The following is a 25,708-nucleotide window of genomic DNA, read 5'->3' on the forward strand; positions in this document are numbered from 1 at the left end:
CCTCCTATTTTTTCTGACCTCTCGCTGTTGGCTCTAGGACTTTAAGCACTTTATCACTGCTGATCAGTACTAAAGTGCAGGTGCTTTCCCTTCTAAAGTTGGTATGATTGGCTTATACCTAATTGCCATATTTAATTTAGCTGTGAGTCCCTTGTACAGTGGTATCCCTATACACAGGGCCTGTAAATTAAATGCTGCTATTGGACCTGCAGCACTGCTTGCACCACCCACTGAAGTACCCTTTCAAACGTGTCTCAGGCCTGCTAGCGCAGGGCCTGCGTGCAAAGTTTTTTTCCACAGGGTCCTGGAATCTTAATTTACTTGCCAGGCCCAGAACTCCATTTTTACTACATGTAAGTCACTCCTAAGGTAGGCCCTAGCTAGCCCTATGGGCAGGGTGCTATGTATGTAGAAGGCAGGACATTTGCCTGGTTGTGTGGCCTGTCCTGCAGTGACAAACAGCCTATTTGGTTTCTCACTGCTGTGAGTGCTGCCTCCTCATAGGATTGCATTGGAATTGCCCTGCCTTATGTCTAGGGGGTATTGTCTGATTTATGAGGGGTAGCGTAGGCATATTTGGTATGGGTGTAATGGTAGTGAGAAATGCTGCTTACTGGTGTAAGTGGATTTTTTATTACTATTACAGAAATGCCACTTCTAGAAAGTGAGCATTTCTCTGTGCTTATGACACTTGTGTTTTGCAGCTTAACTCCAATCCACGTCTGGGCAGAGTGACAGTTGGGCTTTGTGCATACTTTTCAGACAGCCTGTACACAGAGAGGGTGGAGGTGTCACATAGGTGCATCTGCATACTGAATTGTCTTCCTGGGCTGAGAGAAGGGAGAGGCGGGGCACACCTGCATTTGTAAAGGCTGTGCCCTGGCCTCACACAATAGGGTCGTTTACCCAAAACTGATATGGGAGTTTTCCCTACAATTCGGAGACACTTTGGAACTTGCTTGTAACTGGACACAGAATGCTGCTGGAGGGACTCACCAGGAACCGCCATGGACTTCTTCTGCTGTGCTGACCTGTGACCTGCTTGGTCATGAGGAGGAACTGCCAACTGTCTGCATCCACCTGTGTGCTGGCCTGCTGCTGGGCCCTGCCGCCCTGTGCTTCCTTTTTGTGTCCCTCAGCGGCTGAGTGCTGTGGCCTCTGCAACCTGTGAGCTTCCACTGTTTCAGCGCACGAAGAGTGCTTTTCTTTATGCCCCCGGCGGCTGGTGAGAGAGTTGCGTTATCGGTGTCGCGATTTTCCGCCGTCACCGATCACCGCCACAGCCCGGGTGGGATGCTCTCTTCAAGCGTGAGTGACACAATCATCGGAGTGGCCCCCCAGAGTGAGCACACAGAGCACCGGAGGCGCTGGAAATGCCTTTCATCATGATAAAGGAAATTTTAAAGAGACACATACTTTTCTAAATGTTCCTCATATGGTTGTTATGGCTTGATGTGTTAACCTGCTTATTTTTGATGTAACATATATGTTTGCTAATGTGCCTTTTATGGGCATAACATGCTCATATGTTATCCTGACTTGCCATTTGTTTTATAATGTTCCTGATATGGGCATTTATGATATTTCTATGACAAGTGCATTTGTGTAGGAATGTGATTCCTGACCACTGCTTATGTTGCAGAATAATAATTAACCTGTGTGTTATATGTGACTACTGCTGGTTCTGCAGTGTAACTAATGTGTAACGTTCTGACAACTGCTTGGGTAGTAGGATATTACTGACCTGTTGTGTTTGGTCTAATAATTGCGTTGTGTACAATACAGTATATTTTCATATAAATTGGTGTTGTGTTTCCTTTGTGGTGGGGATAGTGCATCGTATGTTGTGAAAACGCTTTACACATTGCCTCTGGGATAGGCCTAACTGCTCGTGCCAAGCTACCAAGGGGGTGAGCAGGGGTTACCTTGGGCATGTAACTCCCTTGCCCTAACTAGAGTAGTTGGGTTCTGCTTGGCTTAGGTGCATACCCTAGCCAACCAGGAACCCCATTTCTAACACCAATCATGGAGGAACTAATCACCAATGTATTTTAGACAGCAAACATATATACTTTAGCACTAATTAGCAGTGGTAAAGTACCCAGAACCAAAACAAGTCCGAAAAAATAGGCGGAAGAAGGTAAAATGGTTGGGGATAACCCTGCAAAAGGGGCCAGGTCCAACAATGGTATGTGCGCAAATTAGAGTTAGGCTAGGCGCAGGCATCTGTTGGGTTGGTGGACATAAAGGCAGGTATTAAGGTATGGTGGGCTTTTGTTGTGCAGTGCCTCCCAAGCATGCATGAGGAGTTTGAATTGTCACTGTTTATGTATGGTGAGACAGTGGAGCTCTCTAAGATGTGATGTGGGTGTGCCATGGGAGGTCTAGGATGAATCTTGTGGCATTCTGTGTAGTCTGGAGTCAGGGTGGAGGAGGTGGTTGGAAATTCCGGCGTGGAGTGTGATGCCAAAGTATATTCTTCGTGTGATAAGGACTTGTGTGATGGTTTGTTTCAGATTCCTGGGTAACCACAAGGAGCTGACTACGTTGACCTATGCTGTCATGTTGAGTTTATTATTGAGGATGATTCCCAGGTTTCTTGCATGGCTGGTTGATGTCAATCCAAGCTCTGAACACAACCAAGTGATGTTCCAGTGGGAGTTCTTGTTCCCAAAGGTCAACACTTCCATTTTGTTGGAGTTGAGTTTCAGGCAGTTGGCTTTCATCCACTCCGATACGTTGATCACAAAGTCAGTAAAGTTGGTTCTGGAGGTGGTGGACTTGTCAGACACTGATAGGATGAGTTGGATGCTGTTGCATAGGAAATGATGAAGATGTCATGTGCTCTGATGATGTCAGTGAGCACAGTCATGTAAATGTCTAACAGGATTAGGCTGAATGATGAACCCTGGGAGATTCTGCAGATCAGACAGTGGAGCGCCTATCTAACATAATGTAAATACACTCCTTATTAATGTGTCACGTAATCCAATCTCCTTAACACCCAAGTTAGATCCCTTCTAAATATGGGCCTGCTAGCATCTGTCTCCATCCGCTCAACCCATGCGAGTGGGAATGAAACATTGCCAGTCTTCCCAGCATGTTTAATTAAGGAAGTGACAGGTCATGTGACCATTCCAGTGTCCATGGTGGCCATCTTGAAATGGTAAAGATGCCTAACTAATACTCAACGTTTGTAATGATAAATACTCTATAATGGGAAAGTCTGATTTATTGTTACAATTTTGAAAAGTCCACTTTTAGAAAGTTGGCATTTTCCTGCTCTTAGCCTTGTATGCCTGCAGCCTGTCTCTGATCACTTGTCTGGGGTGGGTAACAACTGGTCTTTCTGTACTCATCACCGCTGCTGCGTGGAGAAAATCAACACATCTCTGTTACTACTCGGTAAAGATCAACGCATTACCTCCACTGCAGGGATTGACACAGACACATCGTTTCAGCCTGCTCCCCGCATGTTAGACTTCGACGCATCCAGTATTAAGGTACTTTTGTTCAGCGGACTTACTGTGTCCTTGTAGCCGGCACACACTCCATCGCAGTAGGCCTGAACCTTTGACTTTGACCAGGTCTGGCACGATCAAAAAGACCCATTTGGCACTTTTTGCTTCTATGTGCTTTTCTAAAGATTATTTTGTAAAAATTCAAATCTAAAGTTCCACTTATTGGATTTTTGTCATTTAGGTTTTGTTTTATTTATTAAATTAAGTTCTCTTTTTCTAACCATGTGTAGTCTCTTTTTGTGAGGTGTTTTCACTGTTATACTGTTTGAATTTTGCACAAATACTTTACACATTGCATCTTAATTTAAGCCTGACTGCTCTGTGCCAAGCTACCAGAGGGTGAGCACAGGTTAATTTGTGCTGTGTTTGTGACTTACTCTGACTAGTATTGTGGTTCCTGCTTAATCAGGGTGCATTCCTCTGTCAACCAGAAACCCAATTTCTAACACTAGTTAACTGCAGAACCCATAAAAAAACACACTTTAACACATCATAATGATTTCATTTCAATTGCAGTAGCTCTACGTCAATGTACATGTGTAAAGTGAGGTGCAGAGCAAGTAACTTTAATGAACATTTTTGTTCAACTGCACATAAACGTTATCACAGGCAATTTCACTTTAATTGTCTTTATAGACTGTATTACACACTGCCCAGAAGCGACTGTTTAGCCCCAGTTCTGACACTTCATGTAGACGTAGTCACTGGTCTCAGTTTTCCACGTTGCTTAGTCATGTTCTGCTGTGCAGAAGTGGTGGCAGGATTTTTTCTTTGATCTTTCATCGCCTACCCCCTACTTCCTTTGTTAGGGTATGTCCCATCTACTGTGTGCAGGATCATGGCCCTTGTATTGGTAATGACAGAGAGAATGCTGGTCCTGACCATTCAGATGTAGGAACATCATTAGTGCACTGTAAATGTTTGTCGGGTTCTTATGCAGCACTGCCTCCAGTAGCATCTCACGCCATAGACAGTGGAGGACCACTAAGGCCAAGCCTGTTGGATAAGGGAAAGCTGATAATGCCCTAGATCTTACTGCTTTTAACATGTGCAGTATTGTATGGGGCGTTGTTCTTGTGGTGCTGCTGTGATGAGGTAAGGTGGAGGGATGGGGATTAGTCCTTTCGATGTTCCACATTTTTGCGGGATTTGGGTATTCGCACTCTGCTTAGTGGGAACATGGGAGGAGTTACAATTAACTGATGTTCACATGATGGGTATGTTCAGGATGTGTTGATGTGCAAACTTTATGGAATATCACTTTGTGTTTCTTGTAGCTTGTTCTGAAAATCTAAATTAAATTTTTGCCCAAATCATATTTTGAATCATGTACCTACAGTGGAAGCAAAAAAATATAATGTATAAAGTAAAGGTATTTGCTGAGGCTCGCCTAATGGTTGAAAATGAAAACAATACTTATTTAAAATTTAGATTGCAAAGCTGGAAGAAATGAATAAGAAGCTTTCTCGACAGATTGAACAGCTACAAAGGTAAACATAAGCTGTTATTAGAAACCTTTTCAATCGATCATCTTAGGACCATTAAACTATGTCATTTCTGGGAACCTTTCTCGCAAAAAAATGTTTTAGGGTGGGTGTTAAGGCACACTATGTTGACTTTACTGATGTTAAGTGCTTCTGTCAAGTTCCAAGTGAAGACTCTTATGTATTAAATGTTGGCATGGGTTGGGTTCACATTTGTTCAGATTCTAAACCTGCCGATATGAAGTGACAAATAACACAAGTGAATCTCTGGTACAGATATACTAAAAAAAAAAGTACATTTGCAGGAAGTGGTCACAGATTGCTCACGGAAGTTGTGCAAACGGACTGTGATTTTGCAATGTGACTTATGTACTAATGCGTCACATCGCAAAATCACCATTTGCAGAGAGTTTCAAAATGACCCGCCTTATGAATATTAGGCAGGACTGCAATCAGGGCTGTTGGCCTGCAAGCCACAGCAAACCACTACCCCTGTGTTCTCATTCCCAAATGGAAAACCTTTTTTTCAATCCAAAAAACCACCGGTCCCTTCTTAATTGTTGTCAGAGGTGCAGCAGTGCACATATGGATTCAAACACAGAGCAGCCGACTATATACTGAGAGGATTACCCATTGAGCAATGTCTCAGGTAAGAGGTGCCAAACCTCTGTGAATTGCTAAGCATCAGTGATGTCTGCTAGCAGTCAGCCAAAGGTTTGCTTTCTGTTCTGCAACTGCACAAAGGTCCCGGTTCATTTTGTAACAGAAGTCTAACTCTTCTTGGTTTGAACTGTGGATATGCAGCAGCACGGGCGGTGTAACCTATGCTGCAGCCTATTCTGATACAGTAGTCTCTTAATATTCAGAAGGTGTGGCCTAAAATTGTCGAATGCCAGTGTACTAATGTGCCTGACATACAGCCAATCTGGAGCAACTCACATGATATACATTCAGTTGTTTCATCATGGGATCCTCCCTGACCTTGACGAGCATTGAACGTCTCTATGTATGCACATGATCTCAGAACACTTTCAATAGATAAACTAATCAGCATATCTGAACTTGAAAAGTATATGAATTTAAATTACTGTTTTGCCATCAAATGTTTCTTACTTAACTAGTCGTATTTGTTTCTTAAATATATGTTAGGGGAATCACATAGGCAGTTGATTTTGGAGTGTCATCTCTTTAGAAGGCTTAAAGAAATGAGAGCAAAGACCAAATCTTCTGGAAAGCAGATTCTTGAAATCCAAAACGTATTCCCATACTGATGCCTGTTGATTCACTGGCAATATGACGACAAATTAGAACCTCGGATACCCTGGAAGATGACCTTAATTGAAGTGATAAGTTGTGATAGCTACTAGAACTAGATTCTGTGGCTGATTTGATGGAACATAAAACTGAGTGATTGTACGATGGGCAAGAGTGACGCGAGACACCTAATGGTGTTTTAATTTTTCTTTTCTTGTTTTTGTTTTTGTACATTTTATGCAGTTTTATATAGAGCAAACTTTGCCCTAGGACAGTAGAGCACTTTACGCAAGCACCAGATTACAGTAAAGCTTTTTTTTTTTTTAGGTATGGGGAGATTAAGAGATTTGTCTAGAATCACTGGATGTTGAGCCGAGGTTGGGACTCTAGCATAGTTTTCAGTTTCCAAAGTGGCAGATCTGTCCGTTAGGCTTACATTTTCTTGCTTGACATTATAGTATGTAATAAACAGTTTGTTTTGTGTTTTTTTTTTTTTTTTTTTTTTACACTGTTTTACTGAGTTGTACTCTACAAACTACTACACATTCCCAATAATCACACAAGTCAATATCCTTGAGAGTGATTCTTCTACAGGTAACTAGACCTCCCTAGTATTTTTATGCACATGATCGCAGAATACTGTTTCAATAGATCGTAAACTTTTATTCTAGTAATCAGGATATCTGTCCTTGCCAACTATATGAATTTAAATGCCTGTTTTACCAACAAATGTTTCTTAACTAGCCCTATTCGTTTCTTAAACACAGATGTGATTCATTTTAAGGTTCCACACCCTTCAAACTCCCTCGTACCCCCTAGCTCTTGGTATCCCTCTTCTCCTCTTTGGAAGTCAGAAGATAGCACGACTGAAGGACAAATGCATCCCTCAGACCCAGAGTCGAATGGGTACCCAGTCTTTTAAGTCTTACCCCTGCTTGATATGGGAGATATATTTTGAGTCCTCTTGTTGAAGTGGTGTTCCTCCTACATGCTTTCTGTGGGGGCCGCATTGAACAGAAGGTGTTTTGCAAGCAAGACATGGTCAACGTTAGTCGGCTGTCCTCTAAGCCTCAGATCACGGAGTCCATGCTGATGCCGCAGTCTCCAGAGGTTGTGGCGATGAGGCTTTGCCTAGGCTGAGAACGGATTCAGTCTGGGTTGGATCAAGGGTGATCACTGCAGTTGTGGTCCTGATCAGACTGGAGGTAGATGGAGACCTAGGGCTTGATTACGATCTTGGTAGATGGAATACTCTGTCACAAATGTGACGGATATTCCATCCGCCGTGTTACGATCTCCACAGGATATAATGGAATCGTAATACAGCTGATGGGATATCTGTCACGTTTGTGACGGAGTAACCCCATTCTCCAAGATCGTAATCGGGCCCTAGTCTGGCCTATGTTGATGAAGGCAGTTGTAATCCCTCTCTGGGCCTGTGTTAATGACAACAGTTGCAGTTCCCCTCTGAGCCTATGGCAGCCACACATTTGCAGCCCTGACCGGGCCCAAAATGATCCCACAATTGTGTTTTCTGCAAGGAACTTAGATGGGGGGCAGGTCTTATATAGCTCTCTTTTGTGCAGTCAGCTCTCTCTTGATGTCCCACCGCCACAGGGTACACTGATTATCTCGCTCTTTCTGGACAGTCTCTCCTTCTACAGTGCCAGACAGACTGATTGAGAGGTGGGTTTTGGAGTGGTAGTAGGTCAGACTTATCTCCGTCTAACATAAGATCTGTCCTACTTTGAGTTTATCTGGGAAGGTTATTTGGTTGTAGAAGGCATTGACAATGTTCCGAGTGGTGTGAGTGCATTTCCATGGATTCCTTTCTTGATGGTTGAGGCTAGGATGTTTTATTCTTATTTGATGGTCTTCATGGAGTCTGTTCTGATCTTGGGGACTGATTTTGTTTTTGTTCTTGATGAAGTAGTGGTTGATGGCATTGTACTTTTCAATTAATTTTACAGGTGGAGATTGGGGTTGCTGTAGTGTTTGACGTGTTTGAAGAGTACTTTGTATCTGAAGAAAGCTTCATTAATGATGGTTTTGTAGAAAGTGGTTTTGGCTGAGGTGATGAGGAGAGTAAATGGAGTTTAGGTAGACGTGAGGTCTTTTGGGTCTTTTGTTGATCTTCATTGGTTTCAGGCATTTGTTCTTTATGAGATAATCTGAGTAGTAGTAGTACAAAAACTTTATTTGACTTTCCACAAGTCATAAAAGTATCAAATATTCTACATTTCAATATACAATAAATACAATAAATAAGCTAAAAATATTTAATAGTTTGCAATAATGAAAAAGATCCGTAAATGAGAAATGTTTAAAATTCTTTAAGGAGAATATCCTAAAAACTAACCATTGGGTGGACTAGATAAAATTACATTGCTGCCCCCATGCGCTTTCTTGTGTTTAATACAGAGCATAGAAAATTGGCCAGGATTCCGCACATCTCAATCGAGGATAGCACCTGGAGGCTGGCATACGCGGTGCGACACTGGGGGAGATTGATTAACCTTAGAAGAGGGGCAACTAAGCGCTTTCTTTGCTTGGCATAGAATTTACAAAATAAAACCATGTGAATTGTGGTTTGGAGTGCCATTGCATCGCATGGACAAGGCTTCAGGGTGGTACTCCAGTCATTCATAGTTGGAAAGGTCACTAGACGATGGAATATGTCTAGCCTCAATCTGGTGAGAACAAAACGATGGCGGGGGATTATCACATTCGTCAAATAAGGCTGAATGGCCTCTGTTGACAAAATTATTTGATTATAAATGACGGTAGGCTTTTTTGATTCGACTTCCCATCGTAGATCTTCTAGATGTTTTAATGCCAAAGCAGTCAAGTCCTTCCTAGAGATTTTCTCCAGCGAGGCTGGGTTTGTGTAATAGGCTTTATTGCCCATGTTATCAAAGAAGGTCATAATGTATCGTAGCCAGGGCACCCTTGCTGCGTATATGGACTCCATACAGTCAGTCAGAATGGCCTTATTTAGTTCAGTATGTTCCGAGGTCCAAACTTTGTGCCATAGCAATAAGGGTTGGATCTTTATCAAGTCAGTAATAAAGGGGAGCCCCAGTTCTGAGTGGATAATGTATGATGATGTACCTTTTGGTACCATCAATAGATGTCTCATAAAATCGTTTTCAGCCATCTGCACCAGATTACAATTGGTGTATCCCCAAATTCCAGACCCGTACATGGCAGCTGGGGTGCACTTGGCTTTATACATTTTTATCATATTTGGCGGGGTGATCCCCCCTATCCTTTTGGAGAAAAGCCTTAAAGCCACCGTTGTTTTAATAAGCTGAGCTTTTTTCATCTCCCTGCAGTTAGCCCAGGAACCTTGTTTGTCAAACATTATGCCCAGGTAAGAAAAGGTTTGCGCAATTTCTACTCTCCCATCTGCCGTAGTAATATTATAGGACTTGCCGCGTTTCCCGCCACAGTTCATAATGAAAGTTTTTGAGCGATTGACAGTGAGACCCAGTTGTGACATGAATGTGATACAGGTAGTTAGGAGTTTTTGTAGGGCTAGCGGGGTCCTGACCATTAAAACTGCGTCATCTGCATAGAGTAAAACCGGAACAGCACGATTGCCTATTTGGGGTAGGTCTTTATAGTTACTAGCCAATACGTTTTCTAAATTATTTATACATTGAAAACAAAAACGGGGCAAGAACGCAACCTTGGCGCACGCCTCTATGTATGCCGAAAGGGCGAGTACTTTCCCCCTTTAGGCCATACCTCACTCTTGCACTACATCCTGTATACATTTCTCGTATAAACTGAATTATAGCTGGTTCTACCCCCATGGTACTTAAAATATCCCATAGTTTGTCATGTAATACACAATCAAATGCTGATGATAGGTCGATGAAGGCCAGATGCAGGTTACCTTCTCTAATCCTTGTATACTTTCCTATAATAATACTTAGTACCAGAGCATAGGGTTTGGAGGAATGTATTTTCAGTGGAGCATTACATTTCCTGCCTTCCCTTTGAATTCAGCAGTCTGTTTTGGAGAACAGCATTTTATAGCCTTGCCACTCAGGGTCAGCTGTAAAAATTAACTGAAGTGTTAACTACAATTACAGTCTATTGTTGGCTCCAGTAGATGCCTGGCTGCCTTAAGATTTCAGGAGGAGTAGTATTTCCTTTGGGTGACCTATTGATTTCTGTTTTTCTCTTTTTATTCATTCAAAATATTCCCTTTCAGCTCTTAAAAAAACAAATTGATGCCTTATAAGCTACTTATTACACTGTTTAAAGAAGAATGGTCTCTCTATTCATAGAAAGGTTCAGAGATTTGATGAAGAAACCCATTCTGATTTCGGACCCCAAAGAATATGAATAAGTAATGTTTTATTTCATCGCTTCTGACCTGACAAACCATATTCTAGCACTGTGAATGGTCCTGCAAGCAGTAACTGCAAGATTGAGTAGGCATGCAGATCTCAAACACCAGAGTTCTCCTGACTGGCTGAGCGTGTTGCTATTGTAAAAACTTTATGGTGCCCCAAGTCTTTCATAGAACTTTGCATATTTTTACTAAAGAAAGTTTTCAATGGCTGTATGAAGGTTTTTGTTCTTTAAATGTCTTCCCTTTTTCTTTAATCTAGCACAAGATCACCCCAGGCACTTTCTCGAGTGCAGTCCTCAACCACAATCAACAGCTCTTCTTCAAGTTAGTGAAACAACGTACTGTTTGGTTAGCAGATATTTTGTAAATGTAACAAGTTTCATTTCATTGCCCTAAAAGGTAATTTAATATTTTACTTAGGTCATCTAGAAAAGCAAAAGGGATATTCATCATGTCTACATCCTCTCGCTCATCAATTATCTTCAAATGTGTACGTAAAATTTGTTTAGCATTTCTACAGTTGAACCCTAATTATGACAACTTGTGTGATTCAGTGGAATTTATTTTTCTAATGCCATCATGGTGTGTGTGCTACGTCAATAGTGTTTGGTACAGTGAGATTTAAAAAAAATATTTATGATTACACATTTGTTGTTACATATTCGTTGTTAACCGGATGCTTTTAAAATTAAATCTGCAAAACTGAAAAGAGACATGTTAAGATTTCATATACCTCCTCTCCCAAATCACCACTTAATAAATCATTCTGTTTTTGGAGATTCAGTAGTCAGTGTGCGTGGGTAAACAGCATTAAAAAAAGCAGAAGATTTCGAAGACAAAAAAGACTGCATAGCACCAACCAGCTACAGCCCTTCCAGACATCAGATACAGTTATTGACTTAACTGGAGGGCTGCTATCACCAGGTGAATTAAACCTTTTGAGCAAAGGCCTCTATTTCTGTCCTGTACCTAAGGACCATAATACAGCCAACATGTAGAGAGACCTAAAAACCTTCGAGAGAAGATGCAGACTTTCAGCATACTTTAACAATAATTCTAATGTTGATCTTCCAAGCTACCTTTCAGATCCATTTAAGAAGCTCCGCCATCCCAAATCATGGACTCCTCAATGTGGTAGAAATCCTGTTCTTGATACATAAATGTTATCCATTAACAAACTCATCAAAGAATCAACACCTAAAAGGATTTTTGATAATATGACCAGAGAGGAAAGAAAAGCTCTCCACCACCTTCAGCAGAGAACAGATTTTATTATAAAACCGGCAGACAAAGGTGGTGCAGTGGTTGCCATGAAAGTATGTGATTATATTGAGGAGGGAATGAGACAACTGATGGGTACCAACACTTACACACCTGTAGAAACTGATCCCACAGAAGACTTGAACAAAGAAATCAAAAACCTGGTTGAAAAGTACAGGAGCTTAAACTTTATTAATGAAACATCAGCAGATACACTTGTTCACCCCAAACCAAGACCTGGGAGATTCTATATGCTTCACAAAATGAACAATCCTGGCCACCCCATCATCTCTGGCAATGATATAGCCACTGAGAGACTATCTTTATTTGTCGACCTGCACCTCCAGCCCATTGTCCAAGAACTTCCATCATTTGTTAAGGACACCAGTCACTTTCTTCAGATTAATGAAAAATGAAATCAAACCAACACATTTGATGATGACACTCTTCTGGATACATTTGATGTTACATCATTATACACCAATATACCACGTGATGATGGGCTTATGGCATTATCTGAAGCTCTTAATAAAAGAACCGTAAAAGAAACATCAACAAATGTGCATACCAACTTTGCAAGAGTTATTCTTAAATCCAACAATTTCACCGTCAATGGTGAACACCATCTGCAGACACAAGGGACATCCATGGGCACTCGGATGGCTCCTTCCTATGCAAATATCTTCATGGGCAAACTGGAGGACTATATACTTGCATGTTCTAACATCAAACCACTGGTATGGCTACGATACATTGCTGACATATTCATAATAATTGAATGCAGGAAGCAGAACACTGGAGCAATTTACAGCTTTTATCAACAGTATCCATCCTACCATTAAACTCACTGGCAGCAATACTATACAGAAGAGTCATCTCCCTTTTCTGGATGCGTTACTCACCATTCATGAACACAAAATTATAACTGATCTGTACCATAAGCCTACAGATACTCCTTTGTATCTAAACTGGACTTCATGTCAGGGGGCATGGCCTGACCGCCGGGCAAGATGGCCGTCACTACGTGAGGCTCTGCCTGGCCCGGGGCCATTTATCCGTCCATTACCCCATCCGACGTTGCTGGCGGGTGCGAGCCTAGCGCGCTCTTCTAGGAGGAGCCCCTGGGCTGCTTTTGGCGGCTCGGGAGCGGCGGAGCGACCGGAGCGGCCGTGAAGAGACGCGGACGGGCCTGCTGGCGGCCACGCCCGCCCGCCCGCGCGTGCAGGGCAGGGCAGGGCAGGGCAGGGCGTGCAGGGCAGGGCGTGCAGGGCAGGGCAGGGCAGGGCGCGGAGCGGGCGGACGGACGGACGGACGTGGAGGCCCATGGCTGCTTCTGGAGGTGTGTGGCCGGGCGCGGAGCTGCGCAGGGTGCAGAGCGGGCGGGCGGACGTAGTGGCCCGCGGCCGCTCCCGGAGGAGTGCGGCCGGGTGCGGGGCTGCTCCTGGGGGCTACTCGGCGACGCGGTCGTGTCGCGGCCCTGCAACACGCTTGGTTACGGTGGCGCTGCCGCAGAGGAAGCACTGCTGGGCCCCGTGGCTCTCCTGGGGCCTGGCGGCTTAAACAGGCGAGGAGGAGGCCCGAACGGAGACAAGCCGTTGAGGTGAAGCCTCTCAGGGGGCCTTTGAAGTTCGTAGTTGCTCTCCCTTGGCTTCTGGGAGGAACTGCCCGGAATATTCAGGCGGGCTCCCCGGGCCGCTAATTTGAGGATACGAAGTAATGCCCGGTTGAGGGCGGTGAAGGCTGTGATCGAGGTGGCCCGAGGAGGGTGAACGAGTGGCGACTATCCGGCTGGGCAGTGTGGGCCAAGCGGGCCTGAGCAGACTGGCTGACGTTCTGGGGCCCCACTATTTGATGACCTCTGCTGATGGTGTGGGGGACTACGGTGAGTTTTGCGCTTACTGGAGGAGTCCCTGGATTTCGGGCTTCCCTTTGATTGGTTCTAATTGCCTGGGCCTGGTCGGAGGTGTTGGTGCAGAGTGGAACGATGGGCAAGGCTGATCAGCGCCAGACCAAACTTACCTTTGAGGGGGGGGAAAAGAAGAACGCTGCTGCCAGATCCCAGCCCTGTGAGGAGCTGAACGGAGAGGATAGCTCTGAGGTATCGGTGAAGTCCATGTTCTTGGACCTTAAGGCCAGCTTGGCTGGCATTGATGCCAAACTGGACCATGTAACTGAACAACTTGATCGCATTAGGGCACGTGTAGACGATCATGACTCCAGGTTTGAAGTCCTGGAGTCACGCACATCTGAGATAGAGGACGCACGCCAGGGTGACAGGGATCAGATTGCACGAATGGAGCGAATTCTTGAAGTCATACGTAACAAGAACGAGGACTTGGAATCAAGATCCCGCCGCAATAACATTTGCATTGTGGGGCTGCCGGAGGCGACCGATATGGGTCGAATGGAAGACTTTATAGAGCAGATGTTATCTGATCTGTTTGCTGGTGAGCTTTCTCGGATGTTAGTGGTTGAGAGAGCTCACAGATCTTTGGGGCCTCACCCCCCGCCCGGGACCCCCCGAAGCCCAATCATTGCGCGTCTACTGAACTACCGTGATCGTGACACTGTACTCCATCTGGCAAGGGAGAGACGTCCGTTGCTTTATAAGAACTCCGAAATAAATTTCTTCCCAGACTACACTCTTGGTGTGCAGTCCCAGAGACGTGCTTTCCTGCCGGTTAAGCGACTGTTGTCTCAAGCGAGAGTAAGCTTTACCCTGCTATATCCTGCTAAGCTGAGGGTGCGTCATGAGGGTAAGATGCTCTACTTTACGGATCTGAAACAGGCGACCAAATTTGCTCGGCAGCTGGCTAAGAGGCGGGAGACCGCGGAGCGCCGGGGCCGTGGCGATGACGACGTTGCCCTGAGTGACAATGACTAATACGCTCCGATCGACCTGATACTCATTGTTGGAACTGCTTGGGTGCGCTGGTTTGCTCCTTGCCTGGTCCCGTCTGCTTAGTGACTTGTAGTTGGCCCACGGGCCCCTCTCTCCCGGTGTCAGCTGGGCGGGGAGGTATGAGGCCGGTCACAGCCCCTGGGATGAGTCCTGTCATACACTGTTCTTGTTCTCGAGGAGGGTTTTTGGGGCCAAGATGGGTGGGTCATTGGTTGGGTCCGATTGGGGGGCCTGAGTGGGTGGGGGGTTTCTCACATGTTCGTGGGGTATTGTTCCTTCTTCTTTATATGGATGTTTTATTTGTTCCTTTGCTAAATTTATGGCAGGTGGAGGTAGGCCTTTGCGTGCAACAGTGGCTGTTTGTTGATGGGGCCGAGGGGTGAGGAAGTGTCTGTGGTCAGATGTTTGACTTGGAACGTGCGAGGGCTTAATGATAGTAGGAAAGCACGTCTTGTGGCTGCATATGTTAAGAGACATGCAATTGATGTCTGTATGCTTCACGAGACGCACTTGGTGAGGTCCACAATATGCAGACTAAAAACTGGGTGGGTGGGTGAGATGCATTGCTCCACGTACTCGGGTTACTCCCGTGGAGTTGCAGTCCTTCTTCGTAAGGGTCTGCAGTGGCGCACGAAAGAGGTCCTGGTGGATCCAAATGGCAGATACGTACTGATGAGTGGTGTGCTACTGGACAAAGCGTGTCGCTTAGTTGCTGTGTATGGGCCGAATGTTGATGATCCAGGTTTCTTCTTGGAGCTGTGGCGCCTGGTGGAGTCGCTGGGGCCGGTTGCGGTGCTTTGGGGGGGGAGATTTTAATGTCGTACTTGATGCCAAGATGGATAGGGAGAGCTCGGCCAGGATACAGCATGTTGCGGTGGCTAAGGCATTGGAGGCCGTGATGCGGGATGGTGCGCTGGCGGACCTGTGGCGGCAGCGGCACAGAGAGGCGAGGGAGGGTACATGCTTGAATTATGTGCATGGTAGCTGGTCACGTATTGATCGGTGGCTGGGCACCAGGGATATGCTGGCCTGGACTAGAGCGGTTGACCATCTTCCTCGTACGTTGTCAGATCACTCGCCGGTGTGTCTGGAATTGGAGATACCGACTGAATTGGGTAGGTCGGCTATGTGGCGGCTGCCTAGGGGGGCGCTTCGGGATGCGGCCTTCCGAGAGGAACTGCAGGAGGCGATTAGACTGTATTTTGCCGAGAATCAGGGATCGGTGAGGTCCCCAGGAACTCTTTGGGAGGCGTTTAAAGTTGTTATCAGAGGGGTTTGTCTTTCTAAACAATATGGTATAGTTAAAACTCTGAGGCGAGAGATGGCTGAAATTGAGTCACGGCTTGCTGAGTTGGAAAGGCGACTGGCATCTCACTGGTCCAGTGATGTTCTGGCAGAGATCCGTTGAGAGGTATCGCGGTATGAGGAGGTCTCCCTTAGGGAAGTTAGCTTTCTCGGGAGGGAGGCCCGCGCTCGCCAGTATGGGGAGGGTGAAAGGGCTGGACGTACGTTGCCAGCTTTGCTTCGCAAACCCTGGGCCAGTGACTATGTCTCCGAGGTCATGGATGGTGAGGGCGGGAGTGTGTCGGGATCGGGTGGAGTTATGCAGGTGTTCAATGAGTTCTACGCGAGGCTCTATGCGGCTCCGGCGGGCTCTAGCGCGACTGATGCACAGGTGCTCTTCGAGGATATTGCGCTAGTATGGTTTGATGAGGTGCACAGGAAATACTTAGACGAACCATTCTCAATAGAGGAGGTGGCTACGGCCATATGTGGCTTGCCTGGAGAGAAGTCTCCTGGTGTGGATGGCCTGACCTCTGCGTTCTATAAAGAGTATGTGGATATTTTAGCTCCTCGGCTGTTGGAGGTCTATGCAGAAGCCCTGGAGACTGGGTCGCTCCCGGCCTCGCTCCGGGAGGCTTTGATAGTGACGATCCTGAAGCCTGGAAAGGACCCGACCCGATGCGATTCGTATCGTCCGCTCTCCATGATAAATATTGATAATAAAATCCTAGCAAAAATGATCGCGGCAAGACTACAACCTCTCCTCCCTAGTTTGGTGCTTCCGGATCAGTCGGGTTTTGTCCTGGGAAGGTCTACAGGCCACAATTTGCGCACCTTTTTCGCTGTGGCGGGTACACTGGTAGAGGATGATAATGCAGCAGCTGTTTTCCTGGACGCAGCTAAAGCGTTTGATTCCTTGACATGGGACTATATGTTTGCTCTGTTGGGTCGGGTGGGACTTAGGCGGTCATTCTGACCCTGGCGGTCATCGACCGCCAGGGCCTGGGACCGCGGGAGCACCGCCAACAGGCTGGCGGTGCTCCCAAGGGCATTCTGACCGCGGCGGTATGGCCGCGGTCAGAGACGGAAAACCGGCGGTCTCCCGCCGGTTTTCCGCTGCCCTGTGGAATCCTCCATGGCGGCGCAGCTTGCTGCGCCGCCATGGGGATTCCGACCCCCTCACCGCCATCCTGTTCCTGGCGGTTTTGACCGCCAGGAACAGGATGGCGGTGAGGGGTGTCGTGGGGCCCCTGGGGGCCCCTAAAAGATTTTCAGTGTCTGCCATGCAGACACTGAAAATCGCGACGGGTGCTACTGCACCCGTCGCACCCTTCCCACTCCGCCGGCTCCATTCGGAGCCGGCTTCCTCGAAGGGGCAGCCCAGCGGGAAACACAGAATAACCGCGGCGGTCTTCTGACCGCGCAGCGGTATTCTGGCGGCTCCCGCCAGCACCGCGGTTACCGCGGCCGGCGGGAGTCAGAATGACCCCCTTAGTGTGCGCTTCCTTAGCTGGATTAAATTGTTGTATACGTTGCCCACTGCTAGATTGCGTCTCAATGGGAGCGTGTCTGCCCCGTTCCCTGTTGCGCGCGGCACGCGCCATGGATGCCCGTTGTCCCCTCTCCTTTTTGCTGCGGCGATGGAGCCCTTGGCGGCCCGGCTTCGACAGAGATATAACGACAGAGGATTGCAATTCCGGCAGTGCCCTATTTTGATATCTCTGTACGCAGATGATATTGCATTATATGTACGGAATCCTGACCAGAATCTGGATACGTTACTGGATGAGATCGTACGTTTTGGTACCTTTTCAGGTATTACTATTAATTGGTCTAAATCTGTGGTGCTGCCGTTGACCCCCAAGGTGTCGCGGTATGACTCTCGATACCCTCTGGTGTGGGCGGATGGGCCGGTGCGGTATTTGGGTATTCAGCTGAGTTGCGATGTAGAGGAGTTGTGGCTGGCTAACTATGGCGCTGCTCTGGCGTGGCTGGAGGGGAAGGTAGAGGCCTGGCGAGCCCTCCCGTTATCATTGATAGGGCGTATTGCTATTGCAAAGATGGTGGTCCTACCGAAGTTTTTGTACTTATTTGTGAATCTTCCTCTCCCACTCCCGAGGAACTACTAAAAACGTCTGCGCTCGGCACTGATCTGCTTGGTATGGGCGGGCCGACGCGCGCGCATTTGATGGGAGAGGCTGACGCTGCCGTTTGAATTAGGTGGGCTCGCTGCGCCAGATATGGAACTATACTATCTATGCGCTCAGGCGCATTTTACGTATTACTGGCTGAATCCTATCCGTTATCTGCCGCACTTGGCGCCTGAGAGCAACTCTGTCTGGCCATATGACCTGGCGAGGGCATTTGGTGGACGTGTTCCGTCCCTGGTGCGGGAGATTGATACAGTGGCATGTACGATGCGGGCGTGGGGTATGCTGATGCGGTCCCGTGCGCTCCTTCTTTGCCGGTCATGGCGATAGCCGATGGACAGTTGTACCCTGACGGTGGAGTGCGTGGGTTTCTCCGAGATGCTGGTCTGACCGAGATGAGAGATTGGATGGTGGACGGCCGCTTGCTTGATGTATCTGAGATATTGGCTGGTCGCGAGTGCACGGCGCTTCAGCGTATGTATGTGATCCGAGTTCGTTCTTTTTTGCGGAACCGCCTGTGGGGTTCGGCTGAGACCCCTGTGGAGTTCCGTGCGCTGGAGGTCCTTTGCTGCGCGCAGTCGCCTAATAGGCTGGTCACCAAATTATATAACTGTATGCAGGAACAGAGGAACAATCTCCGGGAGCCGTCTAGGATCGCGTGGGAAGCGGACCTGGGAGAGCCCATCTCGGAGGCTCTGTGGCGTGACTGCTGTGTGCATATGAGAGCGTTGACACCAAATTACAGGTTTAGATTGTTGCATTTAAAATTTTTGCACAGACTATATTACACCCCAGTGTGGTTGCACTCTTTGGGGTTGCGTGAAGATGCGCGTTGTGTACGCTGCCGGGCGCCGGGGGCTGGTTTTCTACATTTGGCATGGGAGTGTGCAGATGTCTACGCCTTTTGGGTGGCAGTTTTCAATGCAATCTCTGAAATAGTCGAAATGGAGATACCTGCCACTCCTAGAACCGCGCTGCTTGGGTGCGTGGAGGATATCCGTACAATGCATGGGCGCCTGGTGGGCCTGCTATTGCTGTTGGCCAAGCGTAGAGTGGCCATGTGCTGGGGTGGGACTAGAGTGCCGCGCCGTTCTGAATGGTTAAGCGATGCTGCTTTTTGTCATGATCAGCTCATGGTCTTCTGGAGCTTGATGCCTGAAGGGTCTAGACCCAAAGATATTTGGGCCCCGTTGAATAACTTCTTAGCGGCCCAAGACGTGTGAGTGATATAACCGAAGAAGCCCGGACTGAGTTATCGCCCCCTCTGTCTGTTGATATCTACGTCAGGAAAGGTGAATGGCTGCTGATGACTGGCTGTATGCCCCACCTGCCTATTTCGTTTGTATCTGTTGATGTTCCCTTCTTCTGTTGTACGTTATTACCAATGCATCACTGCTAGAAAGCTGCCCTGTGGTAATTTTGTACGGATCTTGTTCCCAATAATGGATGGGGAAATTTAATGGGCAAACTGGATTGTAATGAGCAATGTGTACCTGTCTGATTTTTTTCCCACACGAAATGTACGCTGATGTTGCGAAGGATGGCTATTATTCTCTTGATGTGATGTTGTGAAGGGACTGTTGCTTTTCTTTTGTATGTTCAATACGATAAAATCAATAAAAAAAATATACAAAAAAACTGGACTTCATATCACCACACACTCACTCAGCATCATCTACAGCCAAGCACTCAGAATAAGACGCAGCTGCAGCAATGAAGACACTAGTAAAGACCATCAAAGGAGCTTGTTACATTATTTAAAAAGCGAGGCTATCCTCTACATATCATTCTGCATCAAATTAACAGGTCTTTGCAGTTACCCAGGGAAGCACTTATTTGGAATACCAACAGAAGAAACAAAAGTGACCGAATCCCATTTGTGGTTGACTATCATCCATCAGCTCCCAACTACAGAAATATAATACAAACAACTTTTCCCTTACTGTCCACTTGTGAAAAATTGTAAAAGCTTTCACCAAAACCACCAGTCGTTGCTTACTGCAGAGCTCCCAATTTACGATTGCTTATTGTGAGAGTTGAACTTAAGCAAGCTGTAACAAAGGCAGGAGTTCATTGCTGTGATTCTAAAAGGTGCATCACATGTGAATACCTTTTACAGACATCATCAGTAACTAGCTCTGTTACAAGAAGGACCTATGGAATAAGACAGCATCTTACATGTCGCTCAACATGCATTATTTATGTGATTCAGTGCCAACGCCAAAGCTGTAAAAAAACAATATGTGAAACAGTGAATGACCTCCGTACACGATTCAGGAACCACGACTCAGCAATAATTAACCAGAAACTTGACCAGCCTGTAGCCAATCATTTTATCCTTGTGGACCATTTACTATCAGATTTGAAGACTTTTCCCTGTGGAACCTGTTTTAAAGGAGAGAAAACTTCTGGATGTACCGTTTAAAATCACTGCATCCAGATGGATTGAACATCACTGACAATACCACTTGATTTCTGCATATCTGAAGAGTTTTCAGGACTGCATTGATTCCACATTCCAATTGGCATCTTCACTCGTGATGTTTTTTGAAAATCCACCAGTGTCAGCTGTGCAGCCACTGAGCAAACCATCTTGTACTACCTGAGGAAGGCGGAAGCTGAAACGTTGTAGTAGAAATATATTTTTGTTCTTTTGGTGAGATCATATGTTTCAGTCACTTCTTTCTTGGATATTACATTTTCTTGTGACTCATTGAACCTTTGGGGTCCAGATTTTTGCCTTGGCTGTCTGTTGTTTTCTTGTGATCCTTCATCTTCTATTGTGTTGTTAACCATATGAATACAACAACAACAAATTACCTTAGAGAACTAGGGTTGCACACTAGGGATGTAGTCAAAATTATTTCTGTACTTGTAGTAGCTGTGTGAAAATGTATTTTATTCAGAGATGACCTTGATCGTATATCCCATTCTTTTATCCTTAAAAAAGAAACTTGTATCCTCATCGATGGTCTGGGCATGTGATCAAACCTATTAGTAGGTTATAGTTTATTTTTATCTGTTTAATTTTTCAGTTTGGTTCATTGCAGTGAAATTGAGAATGATAGTCATTGGCCCAAGCCTGGCTAAATATTTCTAAATTTCACTTGTAATCAGGAGATTCATTAAACATCACCAATATGTTTTAAGTAAGGTCAGACAAGGTGATTATTTGAGAAACGATTTTTCTCTTGAATTTTGAAGTGGGAACTGGTGCCCAGCCGCTGACTGCAAGTGTCCAAGTTCCCTGTCCTCCTTTCAAAGTTTTGCCGATTGGGTGCTTTTTGCAACTCTGTCATGGGATTCTTTGGTGGGAACAAAAATGTTGTTCATTCTGTTGGCTCTCCAGTATTGGTTCTTTTGTAGATTCATATGCTTGAATATTCCCCATTGTACAGCAGTGCTCGCCTACACTTAGATTGCACTGAAAATAGCCATTGAGTATATGCAGTTTGTACTGCACTCTGGCTAGTGAACTCCAGCTTCTTACAGCAGCTGGGCAGAGGCATTCTAAGGCAAGGGCAAAGTGGGCAATTGATGAGGAACCCCACCTTCTGTGGGTCTTTCTTGGAAAGTGAACTATCACACTGTGTATTTTTGTATTTTACTATCTAATGTATACATCAATTTTGGTAGGCAAAGTAGCATGAATTAACAAAAAATGGAAAGTTGCTACATACAGGTGCCCCAAAATATTACTTGCCTGGGGCCCCAAAATCCCGAAGATGACTCTGTGGCTCAGCTGCTCAGATTTTCTTCTTTATTGAAGCTAACAGCAAAGAAGTCCTCAGAACTTTGTTCTTCACTTTATAGCTAGTTTTTCCTCTGCTTGGGTGTTTGTCTGTTCTCTTCTCTTATCATCATTTAGAGAAGGTAAGCAAGATTAATGCTTATTCTGAAGGAGATGTCACCTGGCGCAGTTTCTTCCTGAATGCCACTATTCGACAAGGTGCATACACTGGCCTAGCTTCCTCATCTGAGACTGGCAACCTCTAATCTAACACCCTATGTGCCTGACACTAACAGGCAGACTCCTGGTGCAGTTAGGCAGCCCTAAGAAAATAAGGGGCTTGAGGGGGACCACTAGTAGCCTGTAATGTAAGGATCTCAATGATTGTGAAGGGAAATATCTCTTGAAGTCAGAGACCAAGAAAGGAGGTGAGTAGGAGGTAATAGCCTTATACACAATAACATGTGATTTAAAGAAGATTACTTTAATATTTTGCTAGGCCTGATGCATGATCACACTTAGGCTGTCATTGTATATGTCTAGTTGTCACTAATTGTAAGTGGCTACTGTCTTTGTGTGGGCTGCCAGGTAAGTGCTGTTTCCATAGTCTAAGTGTGACTGGATAAGTGCATTCAACACTGTAGAATGTAGATCGAGCTGTTAATGAGGCAAGTTTCCACAAAGTGTTTTAATGTTGTAGTAACAGGTGCAGGTGACTTATGCAACCGGTTTAGCTAAATAGTCCCTTGGCTGGTTAGCCTCCGATTATACACTTCCTGAAATGGAGTAGGGTAAAAGACCCACCCATTTAAAACAGCCAGATGGGGCTACCCTATTAATAGAGTTCCTGATGGTCTGCAAAATGTATTTTTATTATTTGATTTTAAGCATCCTGTCAACATTAATCAGTGAATAGTATCCAAACACAGGGTGTTAACAATGTAGGATCAGACTCACTGACATCACTTTACAGTCTGATTGGCAGTTAAAATTAAAGTGGTGTGCCATGGGTACATATGAAATGTACCCTGTACCTTGTGTGGGAGCCGATCTCAGGCTCCGCTCTCCTCGTGCTGCTGCATTGCTCTTGCTCCTATTTTCTTCTTGCTTTATCCTCTGTTTTTTAATGTTTTCTCCTTGCTTTTGTTTGTTCTCACTACATTCTCTTTGCTTTTCTTTCCATTTTTTCCATTTCCATTTTTTTGTGTGGTTTCTACTTGCTTTTCCCTGCTTTCCCATGCTTTTGTGCATTCTCCTTGCTTCTCCCTCATTTTCACTCCTTTCTCCTTGCTTTTGTTGCCGTTTTTTGTGTGCTTTCTCCTTGCCTTTCACTCGTTTTCACTGCTTTCTCTTTGCGTCTTCTGCTGCTTTTTTGTGTGCCTTCTTACTTTTCCCTTGTTCTCACTGCTTTCGGTTTGCCTTTTCCCTTGTTTTTGAGATCCTTCTTGCTTTTCCCTCATTTTTTGTATTTCTTCTCCTTGTTTTTTCCCCCGTTTTTGTGTGCATTCTCCTTGCTTTTCCCTCATTTTGACTACTTTCTCCTTGCCTTTTCTGGTGTTTTTTGTGTGCCTTCTCCTTGCTTTTCTCTCTTTTTTTGTATGTCTTCTCCTTGCTTTTTTCTCCACTTTTGTGTACATTCTCCTTGCTTTTCCCTTATTTTTTGTGTGCCTTCCTGCTGTTGCCCCTATTTTTTGTGCGCCTCCTCCTTGCTTTTCCCTTGCCAGTCCTGCATTTTGCCAGTTACTTCCCGCCTAGCCCCACCCACTGCTTCCCAGCACCCCTCCATCCACCCAGGACCTACTTAATGGAGGCTGCAGCACGACCCCATAGAGCCAGTACCAGGCACAGCTCTCCTGTGCTGCTGAATTGCTCTTGCTTTCTCCATGTGGCATAGAGTGGAGTGGCTTAAAATAGAGGGGTGTACAGTAGAATAGCGTGCAGTGCTATACACTGAACTGGCATAGAGTGGAGTGGCCTACAGTGGAGTAGCATACAGTGTAGTGTCACAGAGTGGCGTTGTTAACAGTCGAATGGCGTACAGTGGCGTAGCATAAAATGGATGGATGTACAGACGAGTAGGGGTAGGATGGAGTGGCATACAGGGGATTATCACAGAGTGGAGTGGCATATAGTGGAGTGATGTATAGTGTAATAACATAGAGAGGAGTGGCATAGAGTGGATTGTGGTCATTGAAACGGATATCGTGAAAGTGAGTAAACGTATATAGATGTAATGTGGCAGGAATATGCATTATGAGTTGTAAATGGTAATTTTCTGAAGTATGTGTAAATACTAAGTAGTGTTAAAGGTATACATTTTAAAATACTGAGTTAAATATTGTGCCACGGCATACCACAGTAAGTGTGCGGTATACCGAGGTACATGCTGATAAGATGGCAGTAAGTGATTGACTAATGGCTGTTTACCAAACGTAGAAGGCAGCCATGCCATTTTCAGCACATCTCTGCTGCGTTATGAGGTTTGCTGCATTCTGGAACATACATGTAGGTAAGTATTAGATTTTATTTGTGTTCTCTTCGTATTACCGCTTTATTAAACTGGTAATAGGTAGAAGAATGTATTTATAAGTTTCCATATATTTTTACAGCAATTTACAGAGGACCATGCTTTTTCCTTAAATTTTTGAAAGTAGAGCAGTAATTGTTTTGTATTACTGCTGAACTCTGTAGACTTTTTTTGTAAAGAATTAAATATATAAGACATTGAAGCTACACTAGGTTATTTTTATTTTGTAACATATCTTTTTTAAACTTATTTTATGTACCTCATTACTTCCAAGGAAGTACCGTAGTACTCCATACATTTTTTTTCAAATATATAAGAAACTTATACCACAATTTTCCTTCATATTACCACTTTAACAAAGTGGTAATAGGTAGGGAAAAATATCAAAGCTAATGCTTACCTAAATTTAAGGTTTTAATGCAGAGCACAGCCAAAGAGTATCTAAAAACAACATGGCTGCCTTTTAATTTTTGTAAAAGCAGTCATTCACATAATGCCTTGTCTTCTCTAAGTACCGTGGTATTGCAGTGAAATGCCATGGTAATTCAGTGAAATATCACTGTAAAAGTTTGCAAAAGTACTGCAACAACAGATATCACTAAGTTAAATTGCTTTATAATGTAAAAGATACCCTGCTTAACTGTAGTACCCACAAGGATCATCTGTACACCATAATGTCTATTCCTGCCAAATATCTTGTAAATCCTTTTAGCTGTTTTTGCGCTACGGGAGATACAAAAGTCTGTGGAAAATGCTTTGATAGAAAAACAATGTTTTGTGAACTCCTTTTATCTTTGCACCCACTTGACCAGTCAACAAAATACATTCCATCCTCTGCCAGTTTAGAAAAAAGCTATAGGTCTGAATGGTTTTACGGAGATTCGTCAAAAGGGGCAAAGTTATTAGTAACCAAATTTCCAAGGAATTCCTTTATTTTAGAATCCTAACTAAATACAGAGTGGCAACTGCAACTCTGTAAAGAGTGTGTATGTGCTTAAGTGTATAGTGTGAAGGGCTTGGTTTGCAGAATACACTGTAATACGAGGTTTAACTTAGCTTAGTTGTGCTGCGTGAGCAAATGTGAAGAACGTGCCCTTAAGTATTCATCCAAACCTTATAACATTTCCTTGGGGCCAGGATACCCTGACCAAATTTGGACGTGTACATGTTGATAAGGACGGACGCCATAGTTATGAAGTTTTCTACATTAAATTGGTATGACAGGACAAG

General features: G+C 45.0%; 1 long non-coding RNA gene across 1 annotated transcript in view; it reads left to right on the top strand.

The window, feature by feature from the left end:
• Positions 1-25,708, top strand: part of LOC138296119 (uncharacterized) — a 114,774-nt gene that overhangs the window by 22,338 nt on the left and 66,728 nt on the right. Inside the window, exon 2 of the long non-coding RNA XR_011203767.1 lies at positions 4,953-5,011. This is a non-coding gene — a long non-coding RNA (uncharacterized lncRNA). The remainder of the gene's footprint in view (positions 1-4,952; positions 5,012-25,708) is intronic.

Source organism: Pleurodeles waltl, chromosome 1_2 (genome assembly GCF_031143425.1).
Source record: "Pleurodeles waltl isolate 20211129_DDA chromosome 1_2, aPleWal1.hap1.20221129, whole genome shotgun sequence".
Classification (NCBI taxonomy): domain Eukaryota; kingdom Metazoa; phylum Chordata; class Amphibia; order Caudata; family Salamandridae; genus Pleurodeles; species Pleurodeles waltl.